We start from the raw sequence: 16,140 nt of genomic DNA, 5'->3' as shown, positions 1-16,140 counted from the left end.
GTTTGGCATTTGAAGCAAACTGGAGAGGTGAAAAAGCTCAATAAATGGGTGCCTCATGAGCTGCCTCCCCCAAAAAATCATTGTTTTGAAGCGTTGTCTTCTCTTATTTTACGCGACAACAAGGAACCATTTCTCGACTGGATTGTTATATGCAAGGAAGAGTGGATTTTACCAAGACAACCTGAGATGATCAGCTCGGTTGCTGGATCGAGAAGAAGCTCCAAAGCACGTCCCAAAGCCAAAGTGCACCAAAAAAAGGTCGTGGTCACTGGTGGTCTGCTGCTGGCCTGATCCACTATAGCTCTCTGATCCCAGCAAAACCATTATATCTGAGAAGTATGCTCAGCAAATCGTTGAGATGCACCAGAAACTACAACGCCTGTAGCCGGTATTGGTCAACAGAATGGGCCCAATTCTCTGCAACAACGCCTGACCATACATCCCACAACCAATGCTTCAAAAGTTGAATGAATTGGGCTACGAAGTTTTGCCTCGTCTGCCATATTCACCTGATCTCTTGCCAACCAACCAACACTTCTTCAAGCATCTCAACAACTTTTTGCAGGGAAAATGCCTCCACAACCAGCAGGAGGCAGAAAGTACTTTCCAAGAGTTCTTCAAATCCTGAAGCACAGATTTTTACGCTACAAGAATAAACAAACATTTCTTGTTGGCAAAAATGTGTTGATTGTAATGGTTCCTATTTTGATTATTAAAGATGTGCTTGAGCCCAGTTATAATAATTTAAAATTCACAGTCTGAAACCACAATTACTTTTGTATCAACCTAATATTTACACAGTAAAAATAAATGCTTTGTGGGAAAATTAAGTGTACTTTCCAACTTGTTCTTAAAACAGCTTTTGTCACTTAGTGTATACAGTTTGTCATACAGTTGAGTAGTATTTCTATAGTGTTTGTATTTCTAAACTGTTTGTCATACAGTTTGAATAGTATTTCATTAGTGTTGGAGTAAACTAGCCAGGTATCTGTTGCTTAGTCTGTTTGCAATATTATATTTTCATCCTGTGTTGCTAATGATTTATTTTCTGAGTTATTCATATTGAAACATTTTCAGTCTAAGTGGATCAACTGCCCTAAAATACTTTTCAACTTACTAAATATAAGTAAAAGTTAGACTTTTCATTTTGTTATGAAGTCTTGATTATAAGCAAAGACTCTAATTTGACTGTTTTCTTTGACTTAGTTCTTTTAGCATTTGCAAATACCAGACAGTATTACAAAAACTTATGCTTCTCTAAATGAGAATGTAACACTGTTACATTTTCTGTTTCATTGCTTTTATAGATGACATAGAAGTCATATTTCTCTGTTTTCATAAGAGTACCTCTGAAGCTTACTTTAATCATCATAGGTGAACACTTAAGCAATGTCACCATGAAATAATATTCAAATACCTCACCTTCATTAAACAATCATCTGCCTTCAATGCAGGAGACCCAAGCTTGATCCCTGGGTCAGGAAGATCTCCTGGAAAAGGAAGTGGCAACCCACTCCAGTACTCTTGCCTGGAAAACGCATGGACAGAGAAGCCTGGTAGGCTACAATCCATGGCGTCACAAAGAGACGGACACAACTGAGAGACTTCACTTTCTTTCTTTCATTAAACATACCAAGAACTTATTATGCATTAGCTCAGTGTGGTGCCTAATGGAGAAGGAAATGGCAACCCACTCCAGTATTCTTGCCTGGAGAATCCCAGGGAAAGAGAAGCCTGGTGGGCTGCCGTCTATGGGGTCACACAGAGTCGGACACGAATGAAGCAACTTAGCAGCAGCAGCAGCAGCAGCAGTGTGGTGCCTTGGAATACAACAGGAAGGAAAACACTTTTGGCATCCTGTGCTTTTCTCTTGCAAAATAGGAAACTGATAACTTCATAAAGCTCCCTTTAGGTGTAAACTGTCTAATTCATCTGACTGTTTTTATTTCAAGGATCATAAAAGACTACCCATTTTAGTAAATGCAAGGCTTTAAAAAAAAACAGTAAGATATTTTAAGTGATACTGGGTTCAATATCTAGAGTTTACCACGGTAGGCTATAACTGGTGAATGTTAGAGTTATCTTTGAATATGACTAAAGATGTGTGTATTTCTATTTTCAAACATTGGATAATACATGTGTATTGTACAAAGGAATTTAAATTGTAGGTTGCCCTATGCACTCAGAAAATTGAACAAAAGCAATGAAACATGATAAATACAGCTGAACAAACAAAAGTTAAAGGATTTTACATAGTCTCACCCTACTCCCTTCGGTGCATACATTAAATATTTCTACTGCCACGATACTGAGATGAGAGGATGGCCTTATGTTACATATCGACTCTTTGGTAAATCCAATATTAAAAATTCTAAGCACATGAGAGAAGTATGTGTATTAGTTCCATGTTACACAAGGAGTCATTTTTTGGTTTTCTTTAAAAGGGATCATTTATGATCCCTCCATGAGTATATTTATAACATTATTTCATGTATAAAATTTTTGTTTCTGTACAGTTTATCAGTAATGAATCTATTGTGTAAAGCACGGTTCATTTATAATCTTCTTATACTGTACTAAGCTTATACTGTACTAACTTTGAATAGCCTCAAGGTCATTCAGACTGGTTTTCACTTCTGTGTAAAGACAGCCTCAAGCTATTTAAGGAATATCTGGCTGCTGGAGAGCTTGGAGCCAGATTTGCAGTTCAGTAGCAAGTGTATGCTTTTTAGATACCTCATTCCTGGCTCCATCTAACTTTTCCATTCTTATTTTTTCCTTGTTTAAAAGTTCAAAAAAGATTTTACATGTGAAATAAACTCTCAATCATCTACCCTAAATTGTTCTGGGTGCTTATCTAGATATAAATAAAGATGGGCTAAATAATTTGTATGATTATTAGGAAAACCAAAGACCAGAATTATGAAATAGCCTATTGCTTTAATTATGTTTATGTTAGAATACCCAAAATGGATATCCATAAGAAAGAATCACTATTTAGCAGATAATAAGTCATATATCAGGGCTTCCCAGACGGCTCAGTAGTAAAGAATCTGCCTGCCAAAGTAAGAGATGAAAGAGACAAGGGTTCAATCCCAGATCTCAGAAGATCCCCTGGAGTAGGGAATTGCAACCCACTCCAGCATTCTTGCCTGGAAAACCCCATGGACAGAGGAGCCTGGCAGTCTACAGTCCATGGGGTCTCAAAGAGTCTGACACAACTGAGCACATACAAGTCATGTACTGGTAAACATGAAGAATTCTCACGGGTAAATGACTTATTTAAATACATAGTTTTACTTGAAGTAATCCAATAGCACTTATTTGTAAGTTCTAAACAGTATACAAACCTGAATAAATGGATTATGACATTTTGAAAACTGCTTCAATCTTTAAAATGGTACATTAAAGTTGACTTACTGAAAATCTTGTGAAAATACTTATGATATCTACATTAAATATGGTGAAAGGATAGTAATCAGTGAAACGTCTGTGATTTCCACATGAATCAACAGTGGTACATTGCTAACGTAACACTCAATTACATCGTGTTTAATTTATGGGAAAATGTTTGGATATGCTTAAAATGTCTGTGGTAAATTATTCTGGGATCTTAATTGAACATTTTTCTGTGATAAATTACTCTGTAAACACTGAAATAATATTCTTACATAACTACCAATTTATCTTGAAAGACTCCAACAACCCCAAATCATTACGTTATTTTCTTTGTATGATCCAAAGCATGTACCCTGCAGGACTTAATTTTCCTTTCTGGTAGCAAATAATCTTAACATTTATGAAATTCTTATTTCCATTCCACAGCCTAGTTATCAGTTCTTAAAATTTAAAATATCTATGTTAGTTTAATGTACCAAATATCATGGTATATATGGTTTCTTCCATAATGAAAACTGCTTAGAATTATAAATTTGACACACTTTTCCCCAATAATAAGCTACTTAATTTAATATACTAATGTTCAGTTCAGTCGCTCAGTCGTGACCGACTCTTTGAGACCCTGTGAATCGCAGCACGCCAGGTCTCCCTGTCCATTACCAACTCCCAGAGTTTACTCAAACTCCTGTCCATCGAGTTGGTGATGCCATCCAGCCATCTCATCCTCTGTCATCCCCTTCTCCTCCTGCCCCCAATCCCTCCCAGCATCAGAGTCTTTTCCAATGAGTCAACTCTTCCCGTGAGGTGGCCAAAGTACTGGAGTTTCAGCTTCAGCATCAGTCCTTCCAATGAATACCCAGGACTGATCTCCTTTAGAATGGACTGGTTGGATCTTCTTGCAGTCCAAGGGACTCTCAAGAGTCTTCTCCAACACCACAGTTCAAATGCATCAATTCTTCGGTGCTCAGCTTTCTCCACAGTCCAACTCTCACATCCACACATGATCATTGTAAAAATCATAGCCTTGAATAGATGGACCTTTGTTGGCAAAGTAATATCTCTGCTTTTTAATATGCTATGTAGGTTGGTCATAACTTTTCTTCCAAGGAGTAAGCATCTTTTAATTTCATGGCTGCAATCACCATCTGCAGTGATTTTGGAGCCCCCCAAAATAAAGTCTGACACTGCTTCCACTGTTTCCCCATCTATTTCCCATGAAGTGATGGGACCAGATGCCATGATCTTCATTTTCTGAATGTTGAGCTTTAAGCCAACTTTTTCACTCTCCTCTTTCACTTTCATCAAGAGGCTTTTGAGTTCCTTTTCACTTTCTGCTATAAGGGTGGTGTCATCTGCATATCTGAGGTGATTGATATTTCCCCAGGCAATCTTGATTCCAGCTTGTGCTTCTTCCAGCCCCGCGTTTCTCATGATGTACTCTGCATATAAGCTAAATAAGCAGTGTGATGTATTCCTTTTCCTATTTGGAACCAGTCTGTTGTTCCATGTCCAATTCTAACTGTTGCCTCTTGACCTGCATATAGGTTTCTCAAGAGGCAGGTCAGGTGGTCTGGTATTCCCATCTCTCTCAGAATTTTCCACAGTTTATTGTGATCCACACAGTCAAAGGCTTTGGCATAGTCAATAAAGCAGAAATAGATGTTTTTCTGGAACTCTCCATATTCTATTACTTTATTATTAAGAATATTTAAGAAAAGGGTTCATTTTTATTGTGGAGACTATTTGAAATGCCCTTATTACAGAAAAGATTACTATTATTAATGTATTATTAAAACATTATTAATACATAAAATATTTTATGTAAAGTTGAGAAATAAGTATTTTTAATCATAAAATACTATGATACTAAAAATGAATAATTTCCCATGTCACTATCATTCACTACCTGATGAAATGTTTAAGTCAAATAAATATTTAAATCAAATAAATTCTATTTTGAAAATTTATATCTCTGTCTACTTGAAATACAATAACTCTTCCTAAATTATAATTAATTTAGATAATACAATTTAAAATCGATGCAAATTTATATTATTCCAATAGCTATAAACTTAAACTGGACTGTGATTTTTCTATCACTTTCCAGAAAAATGAGTTAACACCAAATTTGGAGACTGTACCAGTCCAAGTTCTTGGCTGCAAACACTAACACAAAGAAAGCAACGTGACACAGCACAAGTAACCACAGCTTCTTCGACTGAGGCCTTAATTGAATTCTGCGACTCCCGTTGTCCATTATACTTTCCTTTGCCTTTAGATTGAATATCAGTGGGTCATGACTTTTTACCCAATATGGTGAGGGAGCTGAGCCCCCATTAACCTTGTTTAAGTCAGCTTGCAGTATACTGACATTTTCTCCCACCCACCACTGTGACAGTAAGTCTATTTTCCCTTAAGGAGAACAGACAAACATAGCAACACAGCAACAGTCACCATCTTCTCTCTGGAGTGATTTTGGTGTTTTCCAGTATTTATTTACTTGGCTGCGTTGGGTCTTAGTTGTAGCACATGGGATCTTTCACTATGGTGCACGGGCTTCTCTAGTTAAAGCACAGGCTCTCTAGTTGTGGCACTTGAGCCCAGCTGCCCCACTGCAAGTGGGATCTTAGTTTCCTGACCGGGGATGGAACACATGTCCCCTGCACTGGAAGGTGAGTTTCCAACCACTGGACCACCAGGGAAGTCCTTCTCTGTAGGTTTCTGTTTTTTTCCCCAATGGCTCAGTGGTAAAGAATCTGCCTGCAATGCAGGAGATACAGGACACGTGGGTTCAATCCCTGGGTCGGGAAGATGCCGTGGAGAAGGAAATGGCAATTCACTCCAGTATTCTTGCCTGGGAAATCCCGTGGGCAGAGGAGCCTGACAGGCTTCAGCCTATGTGGTTGCAAAGAGTTGGACGTATCTGAGCATACACACACAAACACACATAGGGCATGAAGAACCCAATCTGATTAGATGCAGCCTTACTTTTCAATTCAGTGGAATTCCAATCCTCATGTAACAATTCCATCAGAATCTAAAATCGAAAGGATAGAAAGCAAACAATTGGCATGAGAGTCAATAAATATAACCCCGAGAATCTCCATCCCAGTTTCAAACCCTAGAGTTTCCGACTTGAATATTCTAAGCGGAAAAGGAACTCCATGTGGTAATCATTTATTCAAAGTGTATAACATGTCCTGCAGGACAACACATCAAACCCCCACACTGTTGACTCTCAGGTGAAATTTACCTAAGTGACTAGGAATGGGGTATGCAAAAGGAACAGTGAACCCCTGGAACATTAACTCGTTGACTTCCTGTTTCTTTAAAAAATGACTTCCTTAAAACGGAAACTATTGGTGTGGGGTACCATGTCTTTGCATAAGGCAACCAATTAATCTACAGGTGGCACAATGACAGAGAAAAATGATAAGGGAAAGCAAAAATAAATTCAGAATATCTGCTGCAATTTGGAAAAATTGCTGTTCTCTGCTCCCCATACCATAAAGATGACTGGTGTTCTGTGTAAACAGTGAAAGTTGCTCAGTCATGTCTGACCCTGTGACCCCATGGAATTCTTCAGGTCAGAATACTGGAGTGGGTAGCTGTTCTCTTCTCCAGGGGATCTACACAACCCAGGGATCAAACCCAGGTCTCCCACATTGCAGGTGGATTCTTTACCAGCTGAGCCACCAGGGAAGTCCAAGAATACTGGGGTGGGTAGCCTATCCCTTCTCCAGGGGATCTTCACAACCCAGGAATCAAACTAGGATCTCCTGCATTGCAGGCAGATTCTTTATCAGCTGAGCTGTTTGACATTAAATTGTTCTTTGGTCTCTCTAGGTATAATGCTTTTTAGAAGCCCATGATCAGTTACTGATACTAGAAAAAGGAGTGCTCCCTGTAGCTGGATGGCCACTGATGAGAACTCCATGTTGTTGAAACCAGGGATAAGATAACCTTTATTCCCTCTATGACAAACATTTGGTTCAGGAACCCACTGACATTGCCAAGAAAGGAGATTAATCTATATTTATGGAGTGGGTCACATATCCACACAACAAGCTTTGTGGTGAACATATAACCTCCCAAGAAAGGTACTCACATTATGAGAGCACAGATTTGTTCAACATACGCTTTCCCCAAACTCCTCCGTCATCCTCCAATCCTGCTCTTCCCAACTGCCTGGCTATCTGACTAGTTTCATTAGCCACTGGATTGGCATAGGTTCTTGTTCTGATTATCTTTGGTGTTTATAGAACTAACCTACAATTTAGTGGCTTAGGGCTTCCCTGGTGGCTCAGACAGTAAGAATCTGCCTGCAATGCAGGAGACCAGGGTTCGATCCTTGAGGCGGGAAGATCCTTGGAGGAGGAAATGGCAAGCCATTCCAGTATTCTTGCCTGGAGAATTCCATGGACGGAGGAACCTTGGTTACCTTCCATGGGTCACAAAGAATTGGACACCACTGAGTGACTAGCTTTCACTTTATTTTTTAGTGGCTTGAAGCAATCACTCTATTAGGATCATGAATTCTGTAGGCAAAGAATTCAGGTGGAACCCTGGGGAAGGTTTTCCCCTGTCCTGTGATGTCTACTGCCTCAGTTAGGATATCCCGAGCTTGAGGATGACTCATTAACTATGGGCTGAGCCATCTGAAGTCTCCTTCCCCCATATCTGGTACCTAGTTTGGACTGACTCAAGGATGAAGGCTGATGACTGAAGTAATTACATAAGGCCTCTCTTGGCAACCACAAGACCATGATGGTCAGAGAGTGGTAGGATTTCATTCCCAGGAACCACAAGAAATAAGTTAATTAGCTGTTTCAGTTCTTCATACTAGAATCAGGCAGATCTACAGTCTATCTCTAAAATGACTAGAATTTTCTACTCCTTCACCCTCAACAAAGCCAGATAAAAGCCCTGGATCCTGCCCAATTTCACGGAGGTTCTGTGCTGCAACTCACTGGTAACAGTTTCTGTTTAAACTGGGGTCTTGCTTGCATAGCAGAAGCCTACTCTGATTCTACAAAGCAGAAAAGGACTTCATTGGAAAAAAAAAATGTTGGCTCAGACAGTTTATAAGTCTAGAGAATCAAGCTCAGGAAAGGGGCCTGGGTTAGAGACTGGGAAGCAGAGAAGGCAGCTAAGCCTTTCCCTCAGGATCAGCCTGGACAGAATACCCCCATTAGCAGTGCTGCCACTGGGTCCTGGCTGCTGCTCTAGCATGAAGGCCTGAACTGCTGTGAGTTAACTGCGCAGCTGCCTCCAGAGCAACCCTCATCTACCGCTGATTTTGTCACTTCCTAGAGCTCCAACGTTCCCATATAAAGCTTCCTGCTGACCAAACCTAAGAGACATGTCTGCATCTTAGCTCTCGGGGTGAGAAGAGGGAATGAATGTTCCTTCTGGTTCCCCAAAGCTATTTCCATAACAAGATTCTTACCCAATAAAAAGGGGTGTTAGATTCTGAGCAGACAAAAATGAAGGGCATACCCATTGAACATGCTTAATCTGATTATTTAATAATTAAAATACATGAATGGGTGAAATAACAGTAAGATTTAATTAGTTTATGCAACTACTTTAATAAAAAGAACCCGAAGCTGCTAGCCTTAGTGTTGAAGTGTGACTGGGTAAATCATTTACCCTCTTGAGTTCTCTTGTCATACATATAAAATGAGAGTTTGGCCTCTGATCTCGGATTTTCATTATGACTAACTTCTTTTTAAAAAAATATTGTCAGTGTAACTTGCAGAGGCTCATCCAAATGGTGGAGCCATATGCCTGGGACTTGGCAGTACCCACTGCCTCAGTTTTATAATATTAAAGAAACTCTTAGTAAACCAAGTTGGCTAATTTCTTTGAAGTTACAATGGATTGTTTTAATATGGGTATATTAATGAAAGATTATTGAACAAAGCTTGGCTAAACTTAATGGTTATCCATCCAATTTTCCATTGCTTGCAGAAATTTGGGAAATTTTTTTTCCCACACAGTCTCATTTTGTTTTCTCAACTCCAACACAGTCTAGAGATAGCCAATAGATTTGAACACGGCAAATTCAAGAAATATCCTTCCCCAAACTTCCTGATGTTCAAGCTGGTTTTAGAAAAGGCAGAGGAACCAGAGATCAAATTGCCAACATCCACTGGATCATGGAAAAAGCAAGAGAGTTCCAGAAAAACATCTATTTCTGCTTTATTGACTATGCCAAAGCCTTTGACTGTGTGGATCACAATAAACTGTGGAAAATTTTGAGAGAGATGGGAATACCAGACCACCTGACCTGCCTCTTGAGAAACCTGTATGCAGGTCAGGAAGCAAGTTAGAACTGGACATGGAACAACAGACTGGTTCCAAAGAGGAAAAGGAGTACGTCAAGGCTGTATATTGTCACCCTGCTTATTTAACTTCTATGCAGAGTATATCATGAGAAACGCTGGACTGGAAGCAACACAAGCTGGAATCAAGATTGCCGGGAGAAATATCAATAACGTCAGATATGCAGATGACACCACCCTTATGGCAGAAAGTGAAGAGGAACTCAAAAGCCTCTTGATGAAAGTGAAAGAGGAGAGTGAAAAAGTTGGCTTAAAGCTCAACATTCAGAAAACTAAGATCATGGCATCTGGTCCTAAAACTTCATGGGAGATAGATGGGGAAACAGTGGAAGCAGTGTCAGACTTTATTTTGGGAGGGCTCCAAAATCACTGCAGATGGTGACTGCAGGCATGAAATTAAAAGACGCTTACTCCTTGGAAGAAAAGTTATGACCAACCTAGATAGCATATTGAAGAGCAGAGACATTACTTTGCCAACAAAGGTCCGTCTACTCAAGGCTATGATTTTTCCTGTGGTCATGTATGGATGTGAGAGTTGGACTGTGAAGAAGGCTGAGCACCGAAGAATTGATGCTTTTGAACTGTGGTGTTGGAGAAGATTCTTGAGAGTCCCTCGGACTGCAAGGAGATCCAATCAGTCCATTCTGAAGGAGATCAGCCCTGGGATTTCTTTGGAAGGAATGATGCTAAAGCTGAAACTCCAGTACTTTGGCCACCTCATGCGAAGAGTTGACTCATTGGAAAAGACTCTGATGCTGGGAGGGATTGGGGACAGGAGGAGAAGAGGATGAGATGGCTAGATGGCATCATGGACTCAATGGACGTGAGTCTGAGTGAACTCTGGGAGTTGGTGATGGACAGGGAGGCCTGGCATGCTGCGATTCATGGGGTCGCAAAGAGTCAGACACGACTGAGCGACTGAAATGAACTGAAGAGTGTGGATTCTTGGTACAGAAATCTTTTCATGAGAGACTTGGTTCCAAGGTTCTCCATAAGGAAATCTGGGGACTTTCCATCTAATTTGCCTCATGTCTCATCTGAGTCATTTCTTCAGTGGCCTAGATGTCACCTCTGAGGGATGATCCAAACTTTTCAAGATAACATGGAATCTTTTCCCTCCCCTTTGGGAAAGATCACAAATATGCTTTGAAGGAAAAGATGATGGCCCTCCAGACTGTCTGGCTTCCCCTTTCACAGTAATTCTATTAGGGAGTCTCTCACCCTTACAGGGAATCCCCCCTTGGATCCGTCTTTTGGCAGGCAATACTGAACCGAGATCAAATCTTCAAAGAAGACTTTACTCACAGTGACTCCCACAGTCCATCCCCTCACAATAGAGCAATGTTTTGTAAATTCAGGGAAGTATGTTTTCATTTTGGACAAAAATATACTTGGTCAAAATTCTGCACAGTGTGCTATAACGTAGGATGGGTCCAAATTTCCCAACGGGGTTATGACAGGAAAATAAGACAAGCGGAACAGGCATTCAGAAATGTCTGCTCATCCAAGCAACAAGAAGTTCTCATACTTGGGGACTTTGGGTTTTATTTAGCTGACTTGAGTCATGTCTGTGTAGGGGAAATTCCTAGTGAGGTCCTGGATGTGACCGCTGGGTGTGCTCCAGTCTCCTCAAGCCAACACCAGCTAAAAACAGGACTTCATTCAAGGGAAGCTTACAGTCAGACTGGCTCCCACAATCTTTCTGTGAGACTAGCTCCATGATTATAGGGATGTTCACACAGTGGGAATATGCATTCAGAAACTACTTTCTGACCAGCTATATTAAATCCCCATATTACGGCAGACAATGGCTATTACATTTTATTATACAGATGTAACTAAAGATCACTGGTTAGGTGAAGATTTAATATGAACAGATGATGGGTAGATTTCACAACTGACAGTGCTGTTCGGAACATTTTCATTTTCTAACATTACACACACACACACAAATACAAAAACATGCAGCTGGAGGGGCCAGTAATAATGATCTACTTCATGAGCTGATGGGCCTCCCTGGTGGTTCAGACGGTAAAGACTCTCCCTGCAATGCAGGAGACCAGGATTCAATCCTTGGGTTGTGAAGATCCCTTGGAGAAGGCGGTGGTAACCCACTCCAGTATTCTTGCCTAGAGAATCCCCATAGACACAGGAGCCTGGCAGGCTACAGTCCATGGGGTCACAAAGAGTTGAACATGACTAAATAACTAACACTTTCACTGTCATGAGCTGATAGAAAAATCAAGAAGATAGTAAATGTTCACACTTATACTATGTTAAAACTCTTCACATAGGGCCTGGCATAAAATGACCATAACAATGAACTAATATTTATGTTAACTTTACAACATGGACATATTATTACATCTAATTTTAGGGAGAAAAACTAAGGTACAAAAAAAGTTAGTCACATTGCCTAAGTACATCCTGTTAGTTACAGATGGGCTGAGGTTTGAAGTCAGGTCTTTTCCTACCACAGCCCATGGACTTAGCCACACCACTTTGCCTGTGATGGATGCCAACTGAATAGATATACTTTTTAAATGAATAAATACATTAAACACTGAAATTATGGAAGAAAAAACTCCTTCTTGGATTATGAGTTTTTAAAACCCCTCTTCATTTCTACATAATTTTGTTAATTTATCTTATTAGTGTCTCAAATTCAGTTTAGCAAAAATATTATTCCTAAACTTTAACAAAATCTGTTGGCTAATATTAACATAAACACCTTGCTTTGTGTCAACTTCTTATACATGGAATTGTGCTGACCTTTGATGTATATACTGTATCGTTGTCTTAATTCCAAATTTAAGTATATGTAAACAAAAACAAAAGCTCTTGTATTTTTAAAAAGATTAAGTGAAGTCGTAGAGCACATTGATGACCTATGTAAATACAATGGATTTGCTCAAGGGACTGCTTCAGTGGCCTTTACATACCAAGGTCAAGTTCAATTTAACATGGCAAACTTGTTCCAAAAATACAAGTAATTTTTAGAGGCCACATTTATTTCCCCAAAGACATTCTCATGTGCTATAAAAATGACAGTCGTTTTATGCAGACGCCTTTATTCATCTTACCACAACTCCCTGTCCCTTTTTAGGATTCTGCGGATTTTCATTCCCTATTGTATATCCAAACCAACCTCATTCTATCCCTTAGTACTTTCCAGAAGAACATCCAGGAATTAATAAGCAAGCAATAGAATATTTTAGAGAAGTTTCATAGACTGTTCAACTGTCACATATGCCAAAGAAGTCATTGTTTTTATATAGTCTGGTAAATGACCTGATGATCTATGTAGGAAATCAGCTGGTTTATTCACTTATGTACTTAACGTATTATATCATTATACAGGCATCCACTGCTTTGGGGAATGAATACTTACAAAATATTTGAGTTTAAAGGCCTTTGTCAAATAAGATGAAACTTAGTTGCAAAATCAGGGGCTGGCAAACTTTTTTGTAAAGGATCAGATAGTGTTTCAGGCTTTCCTGGCCATAGGGTCTCTGCTGCAGCTCCTCAGCTCTGCCAGCATTCCCATGAAACTTTATGGACACTGAAACTTTATGGACACTGAATTTTGCATTTAATTATTATGTATCACAAAATATTATTCTTCGATTTTGTTCAACCATTTAAAAATAAAATTTTGTTCAACCATTTAAAAATGTGAAAATTATTTTTAGCTAGTGGGTCCTCCAGCTGTAGTTTACTAACCCCTGCAAACACAGTGAAGTCAGGTGTAGATGAAAATAACAATAATCTGCCAATGAACTGATTTTTTAAATGTCAATGATAAAGATGTAGAGACTATGGCGTTTTAATTAGTATATTTGCTTTTGCTTTTAATCTCTGCTGGGAATTTTCTTTTGTTACCTCTTCCAAATTTGCAATGTTTTCCAAATCCACTATCTTTTTTTTACTGTCCATCAACCATTTTACCCTTGATCCTGTGTTCTTCAAAATGTACACTGATTTGCTCTATTGTTATTATTTATAATAATTGATAAAAACCGAGACAATTGATAACAAAGAATATATCGGCTTCTTTATCCTTGCTCTGATAAATGCTTGCCATTTTATGTTTTTAGGTTTTCATAAATGTAGTAAGTATTCCTCTGTCTTCCTAATAATATAAAATTCTCTTCTCTCACCTTTCTTTTATGATAGATTATCTTTAAAATATGGTGATGTACTATGATTTTGGCTATTTTAATAATGATGTAATCTAAAATGGGAATTAATAGCTATTAATAACATTGGGACTGAACTTTGGCCCTTGTGGAACTGGTAAGAATGTGGAAGAGAAGAACCAAGTACAGGCAAGATTAAAAGTTGGGTGAAGACCTGAAATAGAAACACATAGGATAATTGCTTTAACGTTAAGGAAGTGAAGATGTGATATTAAAGGCAGTTCATGTTCGGGAACGCATGTAAGAATTAAAGATTTTAAAATTTAAAAAAATAAAAAAAAAAAAAAATAAAGGCAGTTCAAGGCTTGGCCCTACATCCAATTAAAAAAAAAAAAAAAAAAGGATAGTCACAGTATGAGAAGAAGCGACAAAAGTCTTAAAAGTTCAAAACTGTCTTTTCAGAAATGGACTAGCCCATTGGTCAAGACTAAAGAATACTAATTAGCTGGCATTTTAATACAGATTATGAATAAGTTTAATAAACAACACAGTGTCTGAAAAAATTAGTTTTATCATAACTTTATCAATATTACCAAAAAAAAAAAAACCTCAGAGGAGAAGAGAAACGATCACTATGTATGAACTTATGAGCTGAAATACTGGTTTGGCAGCTGATAATATGGGGTTCTGAACTAGAGAGGCCAGGGATCAAGTGTATGCGAACAGCAGGCACTGTATGGTGAAAAGCCCAAGCATAGCAATTGGCACATAAAAACGGGGTAACTAGAGACAAGGCAGAAAGATGAATGGGATCAAGAAAGATATTCACAACCTGGAATCGGAGTCATCTACCAAGCATAGTTCAAAACTTGCAGGGAACAACCTGAATTTTGAGTTCCTGCCAGCATTGGGAGAATAGTCACAGATGAGGCTCTTCTGCTGAGAAATTAAAACTGGCAGGAAAAAAAGAGGATGAGCGAGAGCTGTACTTGTAAACAACATAAGAATGAAGTGACACCATAGTCAGATTACATCATTTATTATAAAATGAAGCTAGGTTTTCCAATTATCCATTTAAATTATGTCACTGTTCAACTAATTTCAGTTCAGTTCAGTTCAGTCACACAGTCATGTCCTACTCTTTGTGACCCCATGAATTGCAGCACGCCAGGCCTCCCTGTCCATCACCAACTCACGGAGTTCACTCAGACTCATGTCTATCGAGTCGGTGATGCCATCCAGCCATCTCATCCTCTGTCGTCCCCTTCTCCTCCTGCCCTCAATCCCTCCTAGCATCAGGGTCTTTTCCAATGAGTCAGCTCTTCACATGAGGTGGCCAAAGTACTGGAATTTCAGCTTCAGCATCAGTCTTTCCAAAGAACACCCAGGACTGATCTCCTTTAGGATGGACTGGTTGGATCTTCTTGCAGTCCAAGGGACTCTCAAGAGCCTTCTCCAACACCACAGTTCAAAAGCATCAATTCTTCGGCACTCAGCTTTCATCACAATCCAACTCTCACATCTATACATGACTACTGGAAAAACCATAGCCTTGACCAGACAGACCTTTGTTGGCAAAGTAATGTCTCTGCTTTTTAATATGCTATCTAGGTTGGTCATAACTTTCCTTCCAAGGAGTAAGCGTCTTTGAATTTCATCGCTGCAATCACCATCTGCAGTGATTTTAGAGCCCCCAAAATAAGTCTGACACTGCTTCCACTGTTTCCCCATCTATTTCCCATGAAGCGATGGGACCAGATGCCATGATCTTCGTTTTCTGAATGTTGAGCTTTAAGCCAACTTTTTCACTCTCCTCTTTCACTTTCATCAAGAGGCTTTTGAGTTCCTCTTCACTTTCTGCCATAAGGGTGGTGTCATCTGCATATCTGACGTTATTGATATTTCTCCCGGCAATCTTGATTCCAGCTTGTGCTTCTTCCAGCCCAGCGTTTCTCATGATACACTCTGCATAGAAGTTAAATCAGCAGGGTGACAATATACAGCCTTGACATACTCCTTTTCCTCTTTGGAACCAGTCTGTTGTTCCATGTCCAGTTCTAACTGTTGCTTTCTGACCTGCATACAGGTTTCTCAAGAGGCAGGTCAGGTGGTCTGGTATTCCCATCTCTTTCAAAATTTTCCACAGTTTATTGTGATCCACACAGTCAAAGGCTTTGGCATAGTCAATAAAGCGGAAATAGATGTTTTTCTGGAACTCTTTTGCTTTTTCAATGATCCAGCAGATGTTGGCAATT

The 16,140-nt window shown here is 39.3% G+C and overlaps 1 long non-coding RNA gene across 1 annotated transcript in view; it reads right to left on the bottom strand.

Annotated features, from left to right (window-relative positions):
• Positions 1 to 16,140, bottom strand: part of LOC102181440 — a 77,036-nt gene that overhangs the window by 42,674 nt on the left and 18,222 nt on the right. The window contains exon 4 of the long non-coding RNA XR_001296516.2: positions 6,388 to 6,436. This is a non-coding gene — a long non-coding RNA (uncharacterized LOC102181440). The remainder of the gene's footprint in view (positions 1 to 6,387; positions 6,437 to 16,140) is intronic.

Source organism: Capra hircus, chromosome 2 (assembly GCF_001704415.2).
Source record: "Capra hircus breed San Clemente chromosome 2, ASM170441v1, whole genome shotgun sequence".
In the NCBI taxonomy this organism is placed as follows: domain Eukaryota; kingdom Metazoa; phylum Chordata; class Mammalia; order Artiodactyla; family Bovidae; genus Capra; species Capra hircus.
This window is presented reverse-complemented; position numbering and strand designations above follow the sequence as displayed.